Source organism: Hyla sarda, unplaced genomic scaffold, assembly GCF_029499605.1.
Source record: "Hyla sarda isolate aHylSar1 unplaced genomic scaffold, aHylSar1.hap1 scaffold_632, whole genome shotgun sequence".
NCBI classification, from domain to species: Eukaryota; Metazoa; Chordata; class Amphibia; order Anura; family Hylidae; genus Hyla; species Hyla sarda.
In genome coordinates, this window is record NW_026610647.1 from 31,879 (window position 1) to 47,817 (window position 15,939).

Here is a 15,939-nt window from a genome sequence, read left to right on the forward strand (position 1 = left end):
GTGTGAGGGGGGATTTATTATATAATGTGAGGGGGGATTTATTATATAGTGTGGGGTGGGGGGGATTTATTATATAATGTGAGGGGGGATTTATTATATAATGTGAGGGGGGATTTATTATATAATGTGAGGGGGGATTTATTATATAATGTGAGGGGGGATTTATTATATAATGTGAGGGGGGATTTATTATATAATGTGAGGGGGGATTTATTATATAATGTGAGGGGGGATTTATTATATAATGTGAGGGGGGATTTATTATATAATGTGAGGGGGGATTTATTATATAATGTGAGGGGGGATTTATTATATAGTGTGGGGTGGGGGGGATTTATTATATAATGTGAGGGGGGATTTATTATATAATGTGAGGGGGGATTTATTATATAATGTGAGGGGGATTTATTATATAGTGTGGGGGGGATTTATTATATAATGTGAGGGGGGATTTATTATATAGTGTGAGGGGGGATTTATTATATAATGTGAGGGGGGATTTATTATATAATGTGAGGGGGGATTTATTATATAGTGTGAGGGGGGATTTATTATATAGTGTGGGGGGATTTATTATATAGTGTGGGGGGGATTTATTATATAATGTGAGGGGGGATTTATTATATAATGTGAGGGGGATTTATTATATAGTGTGGGGTGGGGGGATTTATTATATAGTGTGGGGGGATTTATTATATAGTGTGGGGGGGATTTATTATATAATGTGAGGGGGGATTTATTATATAATGTGAGGGGGGATTTATTATATAATGTGAGGAGGGATTTATTATATAATGTGAGGGGGGATTTATTATATAATGTGAGGGGGGATTTATTATATAATGTCAGGGGGGATTTATTATATAATGTGAGGGGGGATTTATTATATAATGTCAGGGGGGATTTATTATATAATGTGAGGGGGGATTTATTATATAGTGTGGGGTGGGGGGGATTTATTATATAATGTGAGGAGGGATTTATTATATAATGTGAGGGGGGATATATTATATAATGTGAGGGGGGATTTATTATATAATGTGAGGGGGGATTTATTATATAATGTGAGGGGGGATTTATTATATAATGTGTGGGGGTATTTATTATATAGTGTGAGGGGGGATTTATTATATAATGTGAGGGGGGATTTATTATATAATGTGAGGGGGGATTTATTATATAGTGTGGGGTGGGGGGGATTTATTATATAATGTGAGGAGGGATTTATTATATAATGTGAGGGGGGATTTATTATATAATGTGAGGGGGGATTTATTATATAATGTCAGGGGGGATTTATTATATAATGTGAGGGGGGATTTATTATATAGTGTGGGGTGGGGGGGATTTATTATATAATGTGAGGAGGGATTTATTATATAATGTGAGGGGGGATTTATTATATAATGTGTGGGGGTATTTATTATATAATGTGAGGGGGGATTTATTATATAATGTGGGGGGGATTTATTATATAATGTGAGGGGGGATTTATTATATAGTTTGGGGGTGGGGGGGATTTATTATATAATGTGAGGGGGATTTATTATATAGTGTGGGGGGGATTTATTATATAATGTGAGGGGGATTTATTATATAGTGTGGGGGGGATTTATTATATAATATGAGGAGGGATTTATTATATAGTGTGGGGGTGATTTATTATATAATGTGAGGGGGGATATATTATATAGTGTGGGGGGATTTATTATATAATGTGAGGGGGGATTTATTATATAGTGTGGGGGGATTTATTATATAATGTGAGGGGGGATTTATTATATAGTGTGGGGGGGATTTATTATATAATGTGAGGGGGGATTTATTATATAGTGTGGGGGGGATTTATTATATAATGTGAGAGGGGATTTATTATATAATGTGAGGGGGGATTTATTATATAGTGTGGGGGGGATTTATTATATAGTGTGGGGGGATATATTATATAGTGTGGGGGGATTTATTATATAATGTGAGGGGGGATTTATTATATAATGTGAGGGGGGATTTATTATATAATGTGAGGGGGGATTTATTATATAATGTGAGGGGGGATTTATTATATAGTGTGGGAGTGGGGGGGATTTATTATATAATGTGGGTGGGGATTTATTATATAGTGTGGGGGGATTTATTATATAATGTGAGGGGGGATTTATTATATAATGTGAGGGGGGATTTATTATATAGTGTGGGAGTGGGGGGGATTTATTATATAATGTGAGGGGGGATTTATTATATAGTGTGGGGGGATTTATTATATAATGTGGGGGGGGGATTTATTATATAATGTGAGGGGGGATTTATTATATAGTGTGGGAGTGGGGGGGATTTATTATATAATGTGAGAAGGGAGGAAATTATACATGTGAGGGGAGGATAATAATGATTATTATAATCCTCCCCTCACATATATGTAACATCTCCCCCTCACATGTATAATCTGATAACCCCCTCCTCACACTGGTTATCCCCTCACATATATAATATCATAATCAGATTATATGTGAGAGGATTATCCATGTGAGGAGGGGGTTATCAGATTATACATGTGAGGGGGAGATGTTACATATATGTGAGGGGAGGATTATAATAATTATTATCCTCCCCTCACATGCATAATCTGATAATCCCCTCCCCCGTACGTATCCTGTACTGATCCTGAGTTATATCCTGTATTATACTCCAGAGCTGTACTCACTATTCTGCTGGTGGGGTCACTGTGTACATACATTACATTACTTATCCTGTACTGATCCTGAGTTATATCCTGTATTATACTCCAGAGCTGTACTCACTATTCTGCTGGTGAGGTCACTGTGTACATACATTACATTACTTATCCTGTACTGATCCCGAGTGTGTGTGGGATGGGGGTGGGGGTCCGGGGGGACCAAAAAAAATTGCTTGCCCAGGGTCCAATCAAAATTAAAGACGGCCCTGTCCATTATACATACACTGTACAGCAATCATACATCCATTATACATACACTGTACAGCAATCATACATCCATTATACATACACTGTACAGCAATCATACCTCCATTATATATACACTGTACAGCAATCATACCTCCATTATACATACACTGTACAGCAAGCATACCTCCATTATACATACACTGTACAGCAATCATACATCCATTATACATACACTGTTCAGCAAGCATACCTCCATTATACATACACTGTACAGCAATCATACATCCATTATACATACACTGACTGTACAGCAATCATACATTCATTATACATACACTGTACAGCAAGCATACCTCCATTATACATACACTGTACAGCAAGCATACCTCCATTATACATACACTGTACAGCAATCATACCTCCATTATACATACACTGTACAGCAATCATACCTCCATTATACATACACTGTACAGCAAGCATACCTCCATTATACATACACTGTACAGCAATCATACATCCATTATACATACACTGTACAGCAATCATACCTCCATTATATATACACTGTACAGCAATCATACCTCCATTATATATACACTGTACAGCAATCATACATTCATTATACATACACTGTACAGCAATCATACCTCCATTATACATACACTGTACAGCAAGCATACCTCCATTATACATACACTGTACAGCAATCATACATTCATTATACATACACTGTACAGCAATCATACCTCCATTATACATACACTGTACAGCAATCATACCTCCATTATATATACACTGTACAGCAATCATACATCCATTATACTTACACTGTACAGCAATCATACCTCCATTATATATACACTGTACAGCAATCATACATCCATTATACTTACACTGTACAGCAATCATACCTCCATTATACATACACTGTACAGCAATCATACATTCAGTATACATACACTGTACAGCAATCATACCTCCATTATACATACACTGTACAGCAATCATACCTCCATTATACATACACTGTACAGCAATCATACCTCCATTATACATACACTGTACAGCAGTCATACATCCATTATACATACACTGTACAGCAATCATACATCCATTATACATACACTGTACAGCAATCATACATCCATTATATATACACTGTACAGCAATCATACATCCATTATATATACACTGTACATCAGTCATACATCCATTATACATACACTGTACAGCAATCATACATCCATTATACATACACTGTACAGCAATCATACCTCCATTATACATACACTGTACAGCAATCATACATCCATTATACATACACTGTACAGCAATCATACATCCATTATACATACACTGTACAGCAATCATACATCCATTATATATACACTGTACAGCAATCATACATCCATTATACATACACTGTACAGCAATCATACATCCATTATATATACACTGTACATCAGTCATACATCCATTATACATACACTGTACAGCAATCATACATCCATTATACATACACTGTACAGCAATCCTACCACCATTATACATACACTGTACAGCAATCATACATTCATTATACATACACTGTACAGCAATCATACCTCCATTATACATACACTGTACAGCAATCATACATTCATTATACATACACTGTACAGCAATCATACCTCCATTATACATACACTGTACAGCAATCATACCTCCTTTATACATACACTGTACAGCAATCATACCTCCATTATACATACACTGTACAGCAATCATACATTCATTATACATACACTGTACAGCAATCATACCTCCATTATACATACACTGTACAGCAATCATACCTCCATTATACATACACTGTACAGCAATCATACCTCCATTATACATACACTGTACAGCAATCATACCTCCATTATACTTACACTGTACAGCAATCATACATCCATTATACATACACTGTACAGCAATCATACATTCATTATACATACACTGTACAGCAATCATACCTCCATTATACATACACTGTACAGCAATCATACCTCCTTTATACATACACTGTACAGCAATCATACCTCCTTTATACATACACTGTACAGCAATCATACATTCATTATACATACACTGTACAGCAATCATACCTCCATTATACATACACTGTACAGCAATCATACATTCATTATACATACACTGTACAGCAATCATACATCCATTATACATACACTGTACAGCAATCATACATCCATTATACATACACTGTACAGCAATCATACCTCCATTATACATACACTGTACAGCAATCATACCTCCATTATACATACACTGTACAGCAATCATACATCCATTATACATACACTGTACAGCAATCATGCATTCATTATACATACACTGTACAGAAATCATACATCCATTATACATACACTGCCTGTGACTGTACAGCAATCATACATCCAATCCATTATTAATGGATTGGATGTATGATTGCTGTACAGTCACAGTGTATGTATAATGGATGTATGATTTCTGTACAGTGTATGTATAATGAATGCATGATTGCTGTACAGTGTATGTATAATGGATGTATGATTGCTGTACAGTGTATGTATAATGGATGTATGATTGCTGTACAGTCACAGTGTATGTATAATGGAGGTATGATTTCTGTACAGTGTATGTATAATGGAGGTATGATTGCTGTACAGTGTATGTATAATGGAGGTATGATTGCTGTACAGTGTATGTATAATGGAGGTATGATTGCTGTACAGTGTATGTATAATGGAGGTATGATTGCTGTACAGTGTAGGTATAATGGAGGTATGATTGCTGTACAGTGTATGTATAATGGAGGTATGATTGCTGTACAGTGTATGTATAATGGAGGTATGCTTGCTGTACAGTGTATGTATAATGGATGTATGATTTCTGTACAGTGTATGTATAATGGAGGTATGCTTGCTGTACAGTGTATGTATAATGGAGGTATGATTGCTGTACAGTGTATGTATAATGGAGGTATGATTGCTGTACAGTGTATGTATAATGGATGTATGATTTCTGTACAGTGTATGTATAATGGAGGTATGATTTCTGTACAGTGTAGGTATAATGGATGTATGATTGCTGTACAGTCACAGTGTATGTATAATGGAGGTATGATTGCTGTACAGTGTATGTATAATGGAGCCTCCAATCCAAAAAAAAGCCTCCAATCCCAAAAAAGTTTTAATAAAGTTTTTCATTTTGTTTGTATTGATATTTATGAGTGTAGGTATGTTTATGTATGTGTGCATGCAAGCAAGAGTGGGTGTGTATATATATATCACACACACGCGTGCGCTGCGTGAGTTTGTGCTTTAGGGTGCACACCCTAATGCAATAGGCTGCGCACGCCTATGCTCATATCTATCTATCTCATATCTATCTATCTCATATCTATCTATTTATATATATATATATATCTTTCTATTTATCTATCTATCTATCTCATATCTATCTCAGATAGATGAGAGATAGATGAAAGATAGATAGATATGAGAGATAGATAGATAGATGATATATAGATAAATAGATACATAAATATATGGATATATAGATAGATATGAGATAGATAGATAGATATGATATAGATAGATTGATATGATATAGATAGGATATAGAAAGATATATAGATAGATATGAGATAGATAGATGATAGATATATATGATATAGATAGATGGATATTATATAGATAGATTGAAATGATATAGATAGGATATAGAAAGATAGATAGATAGATAAAGAACAATATGATTCAGCACGCCACAAGTTTGCAGAAAATGGTGGTTTATTCCATCATGTGCATAGACTATGCTGCATCATATTGTTCTTTGTCTGGATTAAGGAACCAGTGGACCCAGGTTCCAAGTATGCGGGCACCCCGAATTCTCTCTAATCTCTGGATTTTGGTTGTGCCGTTTTTATTTGTTTTAGATAGATAGATAGAGATAGTATCTATCTATCATCTATTTATCTATCTTTCTATCTATCTATCTCATATCTATCTATATATCCATCTATTTATGTATCTATCTATCTATATATCATCTATCTATCTCTCATATCTATCTATCTTTCATCTATCTATCTCTCATCTATCTGAGATAGATATGAGATAGATAGATAAATAGAAAGATAGATAGATACATAAATAGATAGATGGATATAGATAGATGGATGGATAGATAGATAGATGATTGATAGATAGATAGATCAGTGTTTCCCAACCAGGGGGCCTCCAGCTGTTGCAAAACTACAACTCCCAGTATGCTCATAAAGCCAAAGGAATGCTGGGAGTTGTCATTTTGGAATAGCTAGAGGCCCCCTGATTGGGATACACTTATCTATCTATCTATCTCATATCTATCTATTAATCTATATTATCTAAGTGTTTTATTCCCCCATGTATGTGTGACGTTTCGATAGCATCCCGCCATCTTTATCATACGTACAGTTGTACATTCTGTAGTCTGTGTGACATCACTGTGCTTCATAATAAACTGTGACATCACTGTGCTTCATAATAAACTGTGACATCACTGTGCTTCATAATAAACTGTGACATCACTGTGCTTCATAATAAACGGTGACATCACTGTGCTTCATAATAAACTGTGACATCACTGTGCTTCATAATAAACTGTGACATCACTGTGCTTCATAATAAACTGTGACATCACTGCGCTTCATAATAAACTGTGACATCACTGTGCTTCATAATAAACTGTGACATCACTGTGCTTCATAATAAACTGACATCACTGTGCTTCATAATAAACTGTGACATCACTGTGCTTCATAATAAACTGTGACATCACTGCGCTTCATAATAAACTGTGACATCACTGTGCTACATAATAAACTGTGACATCACTGCGCTTCATAATAAACTGTGACATCACTGCGCTTCATAATAAACTGTGACATCACTGTGCTTCATAATAAACTGTGACATCACTGTGCTTCATAATAAACTGTGACATCACTGCTTCATAATAAACTGTGACATCACTGTGCTTCATAATAAACTGTGACATCACTGTGCTTCATAATAAACTGTGACATCACTGTGCTTCATAATAAACTGTGACATCACTGTGCTTCATAATAAACGGTGACGTCACTGCGCTTCATAATAAACTGTGACGTCACTGCGCTTCATAATAAACTGTGACATCACTGCGCTTCATAATAAACGGTGACATCACTGTGCTTCATAATAAACTGTGACATCACTGCGCTTCATAATAAACTGACATGACTGTGCTTCCTAATAAACTGACATCACTGTGCTTCATAATAAACTGTGACATCACTGTGCTTCATAATAAACTGTGACATCACTGTGCTTCATAATAAACTGTGACATCACTGTGCTTCATAATAAACTGACATCACTGTGCTTCATAATAAACTGTGACATCACTGCTTCATAATAAACTGACATCACTGCGCTTCATAATAAACTGTGACATCACTGTGCTTCATAATAAACTGATATCACTGTGCTTCATAATAAACTGTGACATCACTGTGCTTCATAATAAACTGTGACATCACTGTGCTTCATAACAAACTGTGACATCACTGTGCTTCATAATAAACTGTGACATCACTGTGCTTCATAATAAACTGTGACATCACTGCTTCATAATAAACTGTGACATCACTGCTTCATAATAAACTGTGACATCACTGTGCTACATAATAAACTGTGACATCACTGCTTCATAATAAACTGTGACATCATTGCGCTTCATAATAAACTGACATCACTGTGCTTCATAATAAACTGTGACATCACTGTGCTTCATAATAAACTGTGACATCACTGTGCTTCATAATAAACTGTGACATCACTGTGCTTCATAATAAACTGTGACATCACTGTGCTTCATAATAAACTGTGACATCACTGCGCTTCATAATAAACTGTGACATCACTGTGCTTCATAACAAACTGACATCACTGTGCTTCATAATAAACTGTGACATCACTGTGCTTCATAATATACTGTGACATCACTGTGCTTCATAATAAACTGTCATCACTGTGCTTCATAATATACTGTGACATCACTGTGCTTCATAATAAACTGTGACATCACTGTGCTTCATAATAAACTGTGACATCACTGTGCTTCATAACAAACTGTGACATCACTGTGCTTCATAATAAACTGTGACATCACTGTGCTTCATAATAAACTGACATCACTGTGCTACATAATAAACTGTGACATCACTGTGCTACATAATAAACTGTGACATCACTGTGCTTCATAATAAACTGTGACATCACTGTGCTACATAATAAACTGTGACATCACTGCTTCATAATAAACTGTGACATCACTGTGCGTTATAATAAACTGACATCACTGCTTCATAATAAACTGTGACATCACTGTGCTTCATAATAAACTGTAACATCACTGTGCTTCATAATAAACTGTGACATCACTGCTTCATAATAAACTGTGACATCACTGTGCTTCATAATAAACTGTGACATCACTGTGCTTCATAATAAACTGTGACATCACTGCGCTTCATAATAAACTGTGACATCACTGCGCTTCATAATAAACTGTGACATCACTGCGCTTCATAATAAACTGTGACATCACTGTGTTTCATCCTGTAATTTGATGTCACTGTGTATAACAACCCTGTAGTGACATCACAGTTTATTATTCTTGAATGCTGACTTCACTGTGTATATTTTTCCGGTACAATGACATCACTGTATAGTTACCCTCTACTGTGACAACACTGCGTTTATTAACCCTGTATTGGCAAAACTGTTTATTGTCCCTGTACAGAGACATTACTGTTTATATTAACTCTGAACTGTGATGTCACTGTATATATTAACTCTGAACTGTGATGTCACTGTATATATTAACTCTGAACTGTGATGTCACTGTGCATATTTACCCTGTATTGTCACTCGCAGTGCAAGGAAAATATGTACAGTGGCATTAGGGTATACAGGCTTAATATATACAGTGATGTCACAGTGCAGTGTAAGTATCAACAGTGATGTTGCAGTATAGAGATAACACACAGTGATGTTATAGTTCAGAGATAATATACACAGTAATGTCACAGTACAGGGATAATATACACAGTGATGTCACAGTACAGGGATAATATACACAGTGATGTCACAGTACAGGGATAATATACACAGTGATGTCACAGTACAGGGATAATACACAGTGATGTCACAGTACATGGATAATACACAGTGATGTCACAGTGCAAGAATAATACACAGTGATGTCACAGTACAGGGATAATACACAGTGATGTTATAGTTCAGAGATAATATACACAGTGATGTTATAGTACAGGGATAATATACACAGTGATGTCACAGTACAGGGATAATATACACAGTGATGTCACAGTACAGGGATAATACACAGTGATGTCACAGTACAGGGATAATACACAGTGATGTCACAGTGCAAGAATAATACACAGTGATGTCACAGTACAGGGATAATACACAGTGATGTCACAGTACAGGGATAATACACAGTGATGTCACAGTACAGGGATAATACACAGTGATGTCACAGTACAGGGATAATACACAGTGATGTCACAGTACAGGGATAATACACAGTGATGTCACAGTACAGGGATAATATACACAGTGATGTCACAGTACAGGGATAAGACACAGTGATGTCACAGTACAGGGATAAGACACAGTGATGTCACAGTACAGGGATAACACACACAGTGATGTCACAGTACAGGGATAATACACACAGTGATGTCACAGTACAGGGATAATACACACAGTGATGTCACAGTACAGGGATAATACACACAGTGATGTCACAGTACAGGGATAATACACACAGTGATGTCACAGTACAGGGATAATACACACTGGGATGTGTACAGCTGGTATCTACCACTATAAGGCCAGTGTATGTGGGAGTATTGGTATTTGTAAAATGTATACAATTGGTGTTAGTCGGTCATTAGTCAGTCACAATGGTAGTCGTGGTCATGGTGTGGCAGTATTATTTGTTTCTTGCTAGTAACGCACACAACTAACAGTAAGCACCTTTTGTCTGGAGGTGCTGACCATTTTTATTTTTTTGTACTGGTATTATCAGTAATATTGGTGTCAGTAACAGTATGACCATAATATGTATGATGACAATATTTCCTCCCTGTATGCTGATATTATTGGTATTATTTGTCTCAGTATACAGGATTTGGTCAGTTACAGTATGATGGTAATATGTATGGTGATAATATTCCTCCTTGTATACTGATATTATTTGTAATATTAGTCTCAGTATACAGGATTTGGTCAGTTACAGTATGATGGTAATATGTATGGTGATAATATTCCTCCCTGTATACTGGTATTATTTGTAATATTAGTCTCAGTATACAGGATTTTGTCAGTTACAGTATGATGGTAATATGTATGGTGATAATATTCCTCCTTGTATACTGATATTATTTGTAATATTAGTCTCAGTATACAGGATTTGGTCAGTTACAGTATGATGGTAATATGTATGGTGATAATATTCCTCCTTGTATACTGGTATTATTTGTAATATTTGTCTCAGTATACAGGATTTGGTCAGTTACAGTATGATGGTAATATGTATGGTGATAATATTCCTCCTTGTATACTGATATTATTTGTAATATTAGTCTCAGTATACAGGATTTGGTCAGTTACAGTATGATGGTAATATGTATGGGGATAATATTCCTCCTTGTATACTGATATTATTTGTAATATTAGTCTCAGTATACAGGTCACTGTTCGCACTAGCGTCTAGCTCACCGGTGCGGCATGGAGCCGCTTTGCCTGCACACCCTGGAATTAAAGCATGAAGTCTTGCAAAAGATTGGGGAGCTGCCTGTAATTTTTCTACATCGTTGCGATTGGATGAACTGTCTTTACCTATATTACATGAGCACCACCATATTACAAGCCTGTGCTGTCTGATACTTTAGAGTCCGGATTATAGGACCAACGTATTTTTAGTGAACCACACAATACAGGTAGTGCCGGCACGCTTCTATCTACACATATATTACTTATGTTAATGTTTGACAGGGAACTGGCCAAAAAATAAGTGACATCACTTCTTCTCCACGTAGACACATGCTGAAGCTGCCTTTGAAGTCAATGAGATCTTCATGGTCCCCCGATGCTGCCCTTGGCTTGGATATAATTTGCACGTGCAATGTATAAATGTGGTGTTGTTATAATTGCCCCCCCTACTTTTGTCCTGGCCCCCAGTGTGCCCCCCCCAAAAAAATTTGAAAGCTGGAGACGCCACTGGGTCTTCTCTCTTTAGAGGCCACCCCCCACCCCACATAACAGCCCCCCACATGCAGGGCCGGATTAACATAGGGGCGGATGGAGCTGCCGCTCCAGGCCCCTACATGAAAATAGGCCCAGTGGCCTGCACAGACGGCCCGCATAGGCCGCCCGGCACCCATGATAAATATGATAACAGAAAAAGAGGGCCGGCCCTGCTTCTTACTTACGGCCCTGGGTCACTGCAGGCCGCTGCAGCACTGTTTTCTTTTTATAAATAGTTAGCCTCCGGCCCTTTAAGGTGAGTGCAGGGGCCGTGGCCGCAATGCATCTCTGGGAAGAGAGCAGAGGGACGCTCCTCCCCCTCCCCCCACACTCCTCTGTGTGCAGGCTGCAGCCCTATTGGAGCAGGCAGGTTCTTTGCTTCCTGCTCCATTGCTGACTACATCACCCGCCCGCGCTGAAGGGGAACAGGAAGACTTCCCCTGCCCACCGCTGCGGCCCCCTATACAACAGGTAATTTTCTGGGAGGAAAAGGTTGAGGGGCAAATTGCTGTTTGGGGGGTCAGTGGGAGTTAAATGGGCAATTTCTTAATGTTTCCAGACCAGGGTGCCTCCAGCAGTTTTAAAAATACAACTCCCAGCATGCCTTTGGCTGTCCAGACATGCTGGGAGTTGTAGTTTTGCAACACTTTATCTATCTATCTCCTATCTATCTATCTATCTATCTATCTATCATATCTATCTATCTCATATCTATCTATCTATCTCATATCTATCTCCTATCTATCTATCATATCTATCTATCTATCTATCTATCTATCTCATATCTATCTATCTATCTCATATCTATCTATCTATCTCATATCTATCTATCTATCTCATATCTATCTATCTATCTCATATCTATCTATCTATCTCATATCTATCTATCTCATATCTATCTATCTATCTATCATATCTATCTCATATCTATCTATCTATCTCATATCTATCTCTTATCTATCTCTCTATCTATCTATCTAATTTCTATCTTATATCTCAGTGTTTGCTGACCATGGTGCCTCCAGCTGTTGCAAAACTATAACTCCCAGCATGCCTTTGGCTGCCCAGACATGCTGGGAGTTGTAGTTTTGCAACACTTTATCTATCTATCTCCTATCTATCTATCTATATCATATTTATCTATCTCATATCTATCTCATATCTATCTATCTATCTATCTCATATCTATCAATTTCTCATATCTATCTATCTATCTATCTATCTCCTATCTATCTCCTATCTATCTATCTCAGTGTTTGCTGACCATGGTGCCTCCAGCTGTTGCAAAACTATAACTCCCAGCATGCGTTTGGCTTTCCAGGCATGCTGAAAGTTATAGTTTAGCAACAGCTGGAGGGAAACACTGATCTATCTATGTATCTAATATCTATATTATATCTGTGTTTCCAATATACCATTGTACCCAGTATACCAGTGTACCCAGTGATACAGTGTACCCAATATACCAGTGTACCCAATATACCAGTGTACCCAGTGATAGTGTTCCCAATATACCAGTGTACCCAATATACCAGTGTTCCCAATGTACCAGTATACCCAATATACCAGTATATCCAATATACCAGTGTACCCAGTGATAGTGTTCCCAATATACCAGTATATCCAATATACCAGTGTACCCAGTGATACAGTGTTCCCAATATACCAGTGTACCCAATATACCAGTGTACCCAATATACCAGTGTACCCAGTGATACAGTGTTCCCAATATACCAGTGTACCCAGTGATACAGTGTACCCAATATACCAGTATACCCAATATACCAGTGTACCCAATATACCAGTGTACCCAGTGATATAGTGTACCCAATATACCAGTGTACCCAATATACCAGTGTACCCAATATACCAGTGTACCCAGTGATACAGTGTACCCAATATACCAGTGTACCCAGTGATACAGTGTACCCAATATACCAGTGTACCCAATATACCAGTGTACCCAATATACCAGTGTACCCAGTGATAGTGTACCCAATATACCAGTGTACTCAGTGATACAGTGTACCCAATATACCAGTATACCCAATATACCAGTGTACCCAATATATCAGTGTACCCAGTGATATAGTGTACCCAATATACCAGTGTACCCAATATACCAGTGTACCCAGTGATACAGTGTACCCAATATACCAGTGTACCCAGTGATACAGTGTACCCAATATACCAGTGTACCCAATATACCAGTGTACCCAATATACCAGTGTACCCAGTGATAGTGTACCCAGTGATAGTGTACCCAATATACCAGTGTACCCAATATACCAGTGTACCCAATATACCAGTGTACCCAATATACCAGTATACCCAATATACCAGTGTACCCAATATACCAGTGTACCCAGTGATAGTGTTCCCAATATACCAGTGTACCCAATATACCAGTGTACCCAGTGATACAGTGTACCCAATATACCAGTGTACCCAATATACCAACAGGGGTGTGGAAATATAAAAAAAAACTACTTGTCCAAGGGACTAAAGCGGAACACAATCTACTTGTCCCTCAAGAAAATCCACTTGTCCTGGTAGATAAAATAATTTTCACCAAAATAGTCTGATCCCCCCCACTAGACCACCAGGGATGGATATAAGATCCTTTAGACACTGCTGACAGCGGTGATCTAATGGGTTAATAGGTGATGGCAGTATGTCAGGATATTAGCGGGGGGAGAGCTGTAGATCCTCTTACCCCCCAGACAAGACCAGAAAAGTCTACATGTTACTTTTTGATCCTTATAAAAAATGTCTAATATGAAGTGACCAAAAATGAACAATTCTGGACTATTTCTTTACATTTACACCGTTCCCCGTACGGTTTAATTAACATTATATTTTAATAGTCTGGACATTTCCACATGCAGCGATACCACTTATGTTTATTTTTGTACATTATTTTTATTTAAAGAAAATTGGAAACTTTTATTAGGAAAGGGGCTTATTCACATATATTCGCACTTTTTAAAATATTTTAATCACTTTTTTTCAGTTTTTATGTTACTGGGGGGGGGGGGTTCTGCTTCTCCAGTTTATATGGTGCATTTTGTGTCAGAAAATGCTGGAAGTTGCATTTAGTTACTAGATAACTACAACTCCCAGCATGCCCTGATGTAGTCTATGGTTCTGTGGGTGTTGCAGCAGGTTGCACTGTATAGTAGGACAGTTAAGGTTATTGTGTAACATGCTGGGAGTTGTAGTTTTGGTTTGTGTCAGCTGCAGAGCCATAGTCTGTGTCAAGGAATACTGGGAATTACAGTTAGTAACTACAACACCCAGCATGCCCTGATGCAGCCTATAGCTCTGCAGCTGACCCGAACAAAAACTACAACTCCCAGCATGTTACACTTTATAGTTCTACAGTTTAGGTTATGGTCCAACATGCTGGGAGTTGTAGTTTTGGTTCAGGCGTGTTTGTCTGCATCCGTGGGGCTCTTGGTTGGCGGGTGAGTATGAAGGGGGGATTCTGGGGGTGCAATTTAGTGCGGGGGCCACTAAAAATAAATAAAATGAGATGGTACAACTGCCCTAATGCCCGACGTGACAGTCCGCTCCTATACAAAACATTCATACATACACATCATACATACACCAGCCACT